At 39.5% G+C, this 10,873-nt stretch overlaps 1 non-coding gene across 1 annotated transcript; it reads right to left on the bottom strand.

Moving 5' to 3' along the window:
• Nucleotides 1–9,517: 9,517 nt before the first annotated feature.
• On the bottom strand, nucleotides 9,518–9,621 carry LOC148561916 (small nucleolar RNA R71). The gene has a single exon (XR_015886495.1). It is a non-coding gene; the product is annotated as a small nucleolar RNA R71 (small nucleolar RNA).
• Between the last annotated feature and the right edge of the window lie 1,252 nt (nucleotides 9,622–10,873).

Genomic DNA, 10,873 nt, shown 5'->3' with positions numbered 1-10,873 from the left:
GTTCAAGCACAAGCCACCATGACAAGGAGCTCACCAAATGTCCAACTTAAGGACTTTAACTAAAAGTGCTAGGTGGGAGACAACACACCATGGTATGATCGTTCCTTTTTCAATTTTAATTTTATTTTGTTTTGTTTGTTTTTGAATTTTATTTTACTGACCCTGGAATTACTCATAACATCCATATCATTTTGCATTCTGCATACTGCATATTTAAAAAAAAAAGAGAGAGAGGTACGCACGCGACGCAGCAGCGTCGCTGACGCATCCGCGTCACAAGTGCATTAGGAGAAAAGAAATTTAATAGAGAGTCACGCGAAAGTGTGGATGGAGGCGTGCCTTTGGCACAAACTAATCCACGCGACTGCATGGATGACGCGATTGCGTCATTTAACAAAATAGCATCCCCACGCGTCCGCATCACCCACGCGACTGCGTGGCCATGTAAACCGACGTAAAAAGGGTGTATGGCAGAATGTTGGGCTGGAACGAGGCTGGACTCGTGTTAGAAGCACAAGCCCTATCTCGCGACCGCGTGCCCCACGCGTTCGCGTCATTTTTAAAAGAAAGGCCATTCACGCGATCGCGTCAATCACGCGATCGCGTCACCCAGATTTTTGGCAAAATGCATTTAAAACAGAGAGTTGCGCGACCGCGCGGCTGCCCTCACGCTAATGGCACAAATCACTCCACGCGAACGTGTGACCCACGCGTCCACGTCACTTCATAGAAGCGCTATCCACGCGAACACGTAACCCACGCGTCCGCGTCTCCCGCGCCGCACAACTTATCTAAATCAACGCCAATTATCTTATCTTTTCTTTTCTAATCCTAATTTCTTCTATCTTTTCTTCTTTCTTTCTTACTTTATTTCTTTCACTTCTCATTCCTTTTGACCTCCATTCTATTTTACTTAATTTATTTGCATATTTCATTCATTGCATTTTAATTTAGTGCATATTTTTCTTTTCTTTTCTAAATTCATTATTTTTCCTTTGGTATTGATTTTCTTATTTAACTGTTGCATCTTCTCTTGAATTATTTTGGGTGCTTAGTAACTTGTTTTATTCTGGTTAGGTAATATTATTTAAATCAATGCCAATCTTTTATACCTGTATTACTTTTGCATTGACATGAATTTATATTATCTCTCCTTACCCACACTTTCTTCCCTATTGTTGCAAATTTTTGCACTCTTGATTTGCCATGTACTTCTACTATTTTCTCACTTGCATGTTGTAGCTACCATGTAATTGAGACCTTCATTATTTGGCATTAACCCAACCATATTTTATTTGTTTTCTTATCTTTATTTCTGGGTTACTGTTCTTCTTTTTCTCTTCTTTCCAGCTGGCCACCGAAGACAGAAAAAGGGAGAAACTTCTAAAAGGGGAGACAAATAAGTCCATCTGCACAATCCTTGAAGAAAAGCATCAGTTGGAACAACCCGTCCACTTGCACATCTCAGCATGCACCGAGGACGGTGCAATCTTTAAGTGTGGGGAGGTCGATACCAATCTCCATGGGTTAGCTATTTTCTTCTTTTCAACACCATTGTTTTTCTTTGTTTGTTCATTATTGCATTTGCATGGTTAATTGCATGTTTATTTGATTTTGTGCATTTAGTTACTACTTGGATGAAGTAATATTTTCTTTTTCAAGAAATTTTTATAATATTTCACTAATTTAAATTAAAAAATTTTCGTGTTAAACTTGTTTGAAGTTGTATTTGGAACATGGTTTTTGAGTCAAAGAACACACAACCTGTGAGATTTTGATCTTATTTACATGGTTACATTATTTAACCATAAATTTTTATTCTTGTGTGTTTTCTTCTCTATAATTGCAATCTTTGCTTTGTTCCATTCTATATGTCCATTATTTAGTGTATTCACATGCTTGCATATGATTGAGGCCATTATTTGTTATTAGCTCACTTATCACAAATAAGCCTACCTTTTACATCACCCTTGTTAGCCACTTTGAACTTTTTAACGCCCTTCTATTTCATAACCACATTACTAGCCTTAAGCAAAAAAATAAATTAAAAATCTCAAGTTGAATCCTTGGTTAGCTTAAGATAGATATTGTGTATAATTTAAGTATGGGAAATTTTATGGGAACATGGGATGATATGAAAAAGTAGGGAATTAAATTGAATGAGTTATTTGAAAATTTGGGAAGTATGCTCATGTGAAATCAAAATAATTAAATTACCATGTGCATTGAAAAAAAAAAGAAGAAGAAAAGTAATATTACCCCAAATGCAAAATAAAAAGAATCAATGCACATGGGACAAAATTCAAAACTAAGTTTGATACATGAGCATGTAATACAAAAGTGGGAAAAATTTGGGTAGCTAAGTAAAGTATTTTAAAATTGTATAAAGTATGTATATGTTAGCTGAGATCTTAGACTAATCAAGGATTCACTTTATAAAGCTCACTTGGCCATACATATATCCTTACCTTTACCTCAGCCCCATTACAACCCTAAAAAGACCTCATGATGTTTGCATTGGTACATTAAATATTTGTTCATTGGTTAGATGAAGAGCAAAGTTTAGAAAGTATGACTAGAGAAGAGTAGAGTGATTACCTATACACTTGAGCTCAGTGCTTAATTCTATGTTCCCTGCTTTCATGAGCTATCTTCTTACAAGTTTACTTGTTTTTACTGTATAGTTTGAATTAGTGGAATTTGATTTATGTTTGTCTTGGAGAACTTATTTATTTTTAACCAAGTAGGTAGAAGCATTTCACATTTAGTTGCATTCATAGGTTGCATTTCATACATTCTACCATTCCCCTTCACTCTTATATTTTCTCTTGAGCTTAGCATGAGGACATGCTAATGTTTAAGTGTGGGGAGGTTGATAAACCACTATTTTATGGTTTATCTTGTGCTAATTTGAGTGGTTTTTATCAACTCTTTACTCACTTATTCATATAAATTGCATGGTTTTATATTTCCTTCCTAATTTTGTTCTATAATTGAAAACTTGCTTTCCAAGCCTTTAAATTACTAAAAATTAATTTCCTCTTATCACCATTCGATGCCTTGATATGTGTGTTAAGTATTTTCAGAGATTACAGGGCAGGAATGGCTTAGAGGATGGAAAGGAAGCATGCAAAAGTGGAAGGAATACAAGAAGTTGAAGAAACTGCAAAGCTGTCAGCCTGACCTCTTCGCACTAAAACAGTCATAACTTGAGCTATAGAGGTCCAAACGACGCGTTTCCAGTTGCGTTGGAAAGCTAACGTCCGGGGCTTCGATTTGATATATAATATGCCATAGTTGCCTTGATGCTAGGTGACACAAACGCGTGCTCCACACGGACGCGTCACAGTGACAAAAATCAGCGAAGAGGTTTAAATATACCTGTGCCCATTGTCCAAACTTCAAAACCCCCAATTTACAAGACTCATAACCAATAATAAGAATATACTTTCCTGTAATTCCTTGAGAAGACGACCCGAGGTTTAAATACTCAGTTATCAATTTTAAAGGGGTTTGTTACTTGTGACAACCAAAACGTTTGTAAGAAAGGACTTTTGTTGGTTTAGAAGCTATACCTGCAACGAGGATTTATCTGCGAATTTCTAGACCACGCAAAAGTTCTCTCTTCAGTCCACTTTAGTGATGGCGACTAGTTCTTCCTCTTGAAGATCTTATGGAGTGCTTGAACTCCTCTATGTCTCTTTCTTGCCTTTGTTGTTCCTCCCTCATGGCTCTTTGGTCTTCTCTAATTTCATGGAGGAGGATGGAATGCTCTTGGTGCTCCATCCTTAGTTGTCCCATGTTAGAACTCAGTTCTCCTAGGGAGGTGTTAATTTGCTCCCAATAATTTTGTGGAGGAAAGTGCATCCCTTGAGGCATTTCAGGGATTTCATGATGAGGGGCTTTCTCATGCTCTTGTTGAGGTCCATGAGTGGGCTCTCTTGTTTGCTCCATCCTTTTCTTAGTGATGGGCTTGTCCTCTTCAATGAGGATGTCTTCCTCTATGACAATTTCAGCTGAATTGCATAGGGTACAGATGAGATGAGGGAAGGCTAACCTTGCCAAAGTAGAGGGCTTATCTGACACCTTGTAGAGTTCTAGAGATATGATCTCATGAACTTCTACTTCCTCTCCAATCATGATACTATGGATCATGATAACTTGGTCTATTATAACTTCAGACCGGTTGCTAGTAGGAATGATAGAGCGTTGGATGAACTCCAACCATCCCTTAGCCACGAGCTTGAGGTCAAGCCTTCTTAGTTGAACTGGCTTGCCTCTTGAGTCTCTCTTCCATTGAGCTCCTTCCACACAAATGTTCATAAGGATTTGGTCCAACCTTTGATCAAAGTTGACCCTTCTAGTGAAAGGGTGAGGATCTCCTTGCATCATTGGCAAGTTAAATGCTAACTTCACATTTTCTAGACTGAAATCCAAGTAATTCTCCCGAACCATTGTGAGCCAATTCTTTGGGTTCGGGTTCATACTTTGATCATGGTTCTTAGTGATCCATGCATTGGCATAGAACTCTTGAACCATTAAGATTCTGCTTGTTGGATTAGGTTGGTGAGAGCTTTCCAACCTCTTCTTTAAATCTCATGTCGGATCTCCGGATATTCACTCTTTTTGAGCTTGAAGGGGACCTCGGGGATCACCTTCTTCTTGGCCACAACTTCATAGAAGTGGTCTTGATGGACCTTTGAGATGAATCTCTCCATCTCCCATGACTCGGAGGTGGAAGCAATTGCCTTTCCTTTCCTCTTTCTAGAGGTTTCTCCGGCCTTAGGGGCCATTAATGGTTATGGAAAGACAAAAAGCTTTAGCTTTTCCCACACCAAACTTAGAATGGTTGCTCGTCCTCGAGCAAAAGAAGAAAGAAATGAGTAGAAGAAGAAGAAATAGAGGAGATGGAGGGAGATGAGTGGTTCGGCCAAGGGGGGGAAGAAGTGTTTGTGATGTGTGAAAATGAAGGTAGTGAGGAGGGGTATTTATAGGGTTAGGGAGAGAGGGAATTCGGTCATGAAGGGGTGGGTTTGGAAGGGAAATTGTTTGAATTTGAATGGTGAGGCAGGTGGGGTCTTATGATGGATGGATGGGAGTGGTGAAGAGATTATGAGGAAGAGGGTAAGATTTGATAGGTGAAGGGTATTTGGGGAAGAGTTATTGATGGGATTGGTCAAGGGTATTCGGGGAAGAGTGTTATGGAAAAGGTGTAAAGAGGAGAGAAGAAGAGGTGGGGTAGATGGGATCCTATAGGGTCCACAGATCCTGAGGTGTCAGGGAATTCTGCACCCTGCACCATTCTAGCGTTCAAATGCCCCTTGTGTGCCAATTCTGGCGCTTAACGCCAGCTCTGCTACCTTTCTTGGCGTTAAACGCCAGCTCTGCTACCTTTCCTGGCGTTAAATGTCAGTCTACTGCCCATTTCTAGCGTTTAACGCCAACCAGACACCAGACACCCCTTTCTGGCGTTAAACGCCCAGAGTGCTGTCCATTCTGGCGTTTAACGCCCAGAATGCTGCCAGGCTGGGTGTTAAACGCCCATTCTGCTATCCTTACTGGCGTTTAAACGCCAGTAAGCCTGTCCTCCAGGGTGTGCTATTTTTTATACTATTTTTCATTCTATTTTTAATTTTTTCATTTGTTTTTGTGACTTCACATGATCATCAACCTAAAGAAAACATAAAATAACAATGGAAAATAAATAAATATGATTAAATAACATTGGGTTGTGATGACAAGTTATCTTAGCCTAGTTTCACTAGCCTTTTTCTTTTGTTTTCAATTGAATTATGCACTTTCTTGAGCCATAAGCAAGCCAATTGGGAAGATTTTCATGTTTCCTTTGATTTAATCAACCATGTATGAATTCATGCTATTTCATGAGGTTTTATGCTATAATTGTCACATATTATAAAAGAATGAATATCTCATGATTTTGAGCATAACTTTGATGTGTTTGGTTGATTAATGATAGGTAAAGAAAGCTTGGAGAAAGGTTGAAGCAAGAAGGAATGGTTAGGAGGAAGAGAGGACAAAAAGTTTGAGCAAAAGTTTGCCTCAAACTTTAGCTCAAACTTTTGGAATAAGTGAAAATGAACCAGGGAGAAAAAAGCTGGACCAAAAGTTTGCCTCAAACTTTTGTGCAAACTTTTGGGCAAAAAGCTGGAGCAAAAGTTTACCTCAAACTTTTGTGCAAACTTTTGGGCAAAAAGCTGGAGCAAAAGTTAGCCTCAAACTTTTTGGCATCACAAATCAACACCCTGGAGAGCAAAAGTTTGCGCCAACGTTAGCCCCTAACTTTTTGGCAAACGTTGGCGCATGATGATGCCAAGGCATCATAGGTTAGTTTCACTAGCATTTTTCTGTTAGTTTTAGTTGTTTTATGCATTTTCTTGAGCTTAAAGTAACCAAAAATGGTTAAATGAAGAACAAAGCAATGAACCATCCAAACAATATGATTTTGATGCAAATTCCATGAGTTTTAGTTATATTACTTAAATGGTATGAATGGAAGAATTCTCATGAAATTTTGCAAGACTTTGATGCAATTGTTTGGATGATTTCAGGGAAGAAGAGGCTAAGCAAGGAAGCAACAAAATCAATAAAGGAAGCTTGAATATCACATGTGGAGTTTAAGTTCCAGTTTAAGCCTAAACTAGAGCTTAAACGCCAAAATCATGAAGGATAAGAAATGCTGGAATTGAAGTTTAACCTCCAGTTTGACCTTAAACTGGAGGTTAAACGCCAGAATGATAATGCCACTAAGGGGGGAGTTCCACGTTTAACCTCCAGTTTGACCTCAAACTGGAGGTTAAACGCCAGAAGGAGGAAGAGTACCAGGGAGCCATTTCACGTTTAAGCTCCAGTTTGACCTCAAACTGGAGCTTAAACGTGTTCGACAGCTTTTCCCCTCCAGGGTTGCTCTCTCCATTTCCACGTTTAACCTCCAGTTTGACCTCAAACTGGAGGTTAAACGTGTTCGACACCTCCAGGGCTACCATTCTAAGCTTCCACGTTTAACCTCCAGTTTGACCTCAAACTGGAGGTTAAACGTGTTCGACCTCCAGTATGCCTCCGCCCTTTTCCACGTTTAACCTCCAGTTTAACCTTAAACTGGAGGTTAAACGTGTTCGACCTCCAGGGCTGCCCTTCCTATCTCCACGTTTAAGCTTCAGTTTAACCTTAAACTGAAGCTTAAACGTGTTCGACTACATGACTCTCCAGGGCTACCTTCTTCCATTTCCACGTTTAAGCTTCAGTTTAACCTTAAACTGAAGCTTAAACGTGCTTCTGCAAAAGGCCTCACTGGAAGTGTCTGGCGTTTAAGCTGCAGTTTAAGCTTAAACTACAACTTAAACGCCACTCTTGGAAAAGGTTTCTGGGCCAAAAATATTGTGATTTAAGTTAGTCTTTGAGCACAAATATTAACTTAAACTTACTTTGGTATGAAACCCAATTGAATATCATGGTTTATGGGATTGGGCCTGAAGGATTGATGAGTTTGAAATCTCAACTTATTGAGTCATGTGTCATTATTTGATTATCACTAAGTTGGCTCAATAAATGTTACAGGATTTGGATCAACAACCTCATCAAGATTATGGATCATAAACCCAAGGCAAAAGGAAAGCAAGGAGAGGCCTCAAAGCCCAAGAAGCACAACTGAAGCTCAATATAGAAAGTGTATAAATAGGATAGAAGTTAAGTAGAGAGAACTTTTACTTTCACTTTTAGCTAGTTTTCCTTTTCTTTGTAATTGAATTCAGAGCTATGATTCACTAAACCCCCTTTCATTGGGTTAGGGAGCTCTATTGTAATTCAATGAATCAATAATAGTTTATCTTCTTCTTCAATCTTTTCTCTTGAATTTTGTTAGAAAGCTTCTCGATCTAATTCCATTGAGTAGTTGTCTTGGGAAAGAAACTACCCATACTTGGAATCCTTCGGAGCCTTGGGAAAGGAATGGAGGATTCATGCTAGAGAAGCTTTCTCACAGTGAATTGGATTGGGGTTTGGATGGATATTGTGACATGTAATCCTACCAAATTGTGGTTCATGAAATTGTGTGGTATAATCAGTGATCAAGTATCATCTCTTCTTATGAACATTTAAACCAAGGGATTGGGAATTTGTTTGTTTTTAGAGAGAATTGGTGAGCCAAGGGATTGGGATCCAATCATATAAGATTGCCAAGAAAAATTCAATGAACGCATTGGTTGAGGAAGAGATAAACATGTTTTGATTCGGAGATCTCAATATCTCCTATAACCCAATGAATTCCCCATTTCTGATTTCCACTTTCTCTTTACATTCTGCAACTCAATTCATGCAATCACCCCCATTCCCTTTTAATTTCAGCAATTTAGTTTCTGCTCTTTAATTCATGCAATTTAAGATTCCGCCATTTCAATTTCTTGTCATTTACTTTTCCCGCCAATTTTACATTCCGCAATACTCATCTCAATCTTGATTCCGCTCAACTAGAACACACTTCTAATCCGAATTGCTCATTCAACCAATCCTTGTGGGATTCGACCTCACTCTATTGTGAGTTTTTACTTGACGATAACCGGTGCACTTGCCGGAAGGAATTTTGCCGATCGTGCAATTTCCTAAATCGTAGCATAACTAGTTTATGCGCATCAAGTTTATGGCGCCGTTGCCGGGGATTGGTTTTCGATTGACAATTCTCAAATTGGAAGCTAACTAGATTGAGCAAATTTTCTCTTGCTTTGTTAATTCTGTCCAAGATACTTGTTGAAATTTAATTTCTGCACTCGGTTATATGCTTTCCTTCTTTATGCCTTTAAATTCATGCAACTAACTCACTGACTCACTAACTGTTTGAATTAATTCCTCAATTGAGCTAACCATACTCTTCCATTAACCAAGAGTATTTCACTTGTTTGTGTTTGAGCTGTGTTCTTGTATGACAGGTAGGAGAGGAGAGACATCAACTCCTCCATATACCGAACCAGAGAGGACCCTTCATAGACTTAGAAGGGAAGCAAGAGGGAAGAGAGTAGTGGGAGAAGAGGAATCTGAAGGAGAATCTGAGGACAATTTTGAGGAAGCTTTAGATCTCAACATGGATAGAGAAGTTCACAACCATGAGAGAGCTGATGGAAACGATGCCATTCCTGAGAGGAGGGTTCTTAGTTCATACATAAACCCAACCTCTGGGAATTGTGGTAGTAGCATCCAGAAACCACCCATTCAGGCCAACAATTTTGAGCTCAAGCCACAGCTAATATCACTAGTGGAGAATCATTGTTCCTTTGGAGGAAGTGCTAATGAAGACCCAAACCAACATCTCACAAAATTCCTGAGAATTTGTGACACTGTGAAGTCCAATGGAGTCCAGGAAGATGCCTATAAACTGCTTTTGTTCCCATTTTCACTTAGGGACAAAGCAGCTAAGTGGCTGGAATCATTCCCAAGGGGGAGTCTAACAACATGGGATGAGGTGGAAAGCAAGTTTCTGGCACGTTTCTACCCTCCACAAAAGGTCAATAGGCTTCGATCTGAGGTTCAGACTTTTAGACAACAAGATGGTGAAACTCTCTACGAGGCATGGGAGAGATTCAAGGACTTGACAAGGAAATGCCCACCAAACATGTTCCATGATTGGGTGCAATTGCACATCTTCTATGATGGGCTCTCTTATGAATCAAGGAAGGCTGTAGACCATTCATCAGGAGGTTCATTGAACAGGAAAAAGACTGTGGAAGAAGCCATTGAGGTGATCGAGACAGTGGCTGAGAATGAGTACTACTATGCATCAGAGAGGCACAACACTAAGGGAGTCATGGAGCTGAACCATATTGATACAATTTTAGCCCAAAACAAGGTGTTTGCCAAGCAACTAGCAGAGCTTACCAGGCAATTAGAAACAAAGCAAGTGGCTGCAATACACACACAAGATCAAGAGGAAGTAAGCATTGAAGGAGGTGATTGGGATGAGGCTAACTATGTGGGAAACCAACAAAGGCAATCATATGATCCACATTCCAACACTTACAACCCAGGCTGGAGAAACCACCCAAACTTTGGGTGGGGAAACCAACAAACCCAACCACAAAACCACAAACCTTACAACCACAACCAACATAACAATTCCACATACCAAAACTCCAACCAAAGATCATACCAAGCCACACAAAACACCTACTCCCAACCACCATATCATGGCCAAAATAATCAACCTACCCAACCTAATCCGAACCAACAATTTCAAGATCAATTAAACCGGATAGAAGGAATGATGGCAACCATGAGTCAAGACATAATTGAATTGAAGAGCTTCAGGGATGATGTGAGAACTACCTTAAGAAACCATGGTGAAAAACTCAAGAGGATGGAATCTCAAGTAGGAGAGCTATCTCAACAGGCACCCAAATCAACTGCAGTGTTCCCTAGTGACACAGAAAAGAATCCTAAAGGGGAACAAAAGAGAGTAAGATGGGAAGAATGCAAAGCCATCACCATATTGAAGGAAGTCTCAGAAGAAGAAGGAATCAGGCCCTCAGAGCAGGAACCAGAAATCTTGAAGGAAGGTGTGGAAGAAGTTAAGCAGGAAGGTGGAACTGAGCAAGCCAAGGAACTGCAAAAAGGCATGATGGAAATATACCAACCAAAAGCACCATTTCCTGAGAGGTTAGGTGGAGGTGAAAAAAGGAAAACCTATTCAAGGTTTCTAGAGACATTTAACTCTCTTCATGTCAATATTCCCTTTCTTGAGATTCTTCATCAAATGCCCACACACATCAAGTATTTAAAGGAATTGTTAAGCAAGAAAAGAGTTTTGAAGGGAGGACAAACGGTAACAATGAACAAAGAATGCAGTGCTCTCATCAAGAAGGACACACTC

Source organism: Arachis ipaensis, chromosome B6 (genome assembly GCF_059453495.1).
Source record: "Arachis ipaensis isolate K30076 ecotype BB chromosome B6, ASM5945349v1, whole genome shotgun sequence".
NCBI classification, from domain to species: domain Eukaryota; kingdom Viridiplantae; phylum Streptophyta; class Magnoliopsida; order Fabales; family Fabaceae; genus Arachis; species Arachis ipaensis.
This window is presented reverse-complemented; position numbering and strand designations above follow the sequence as displayed.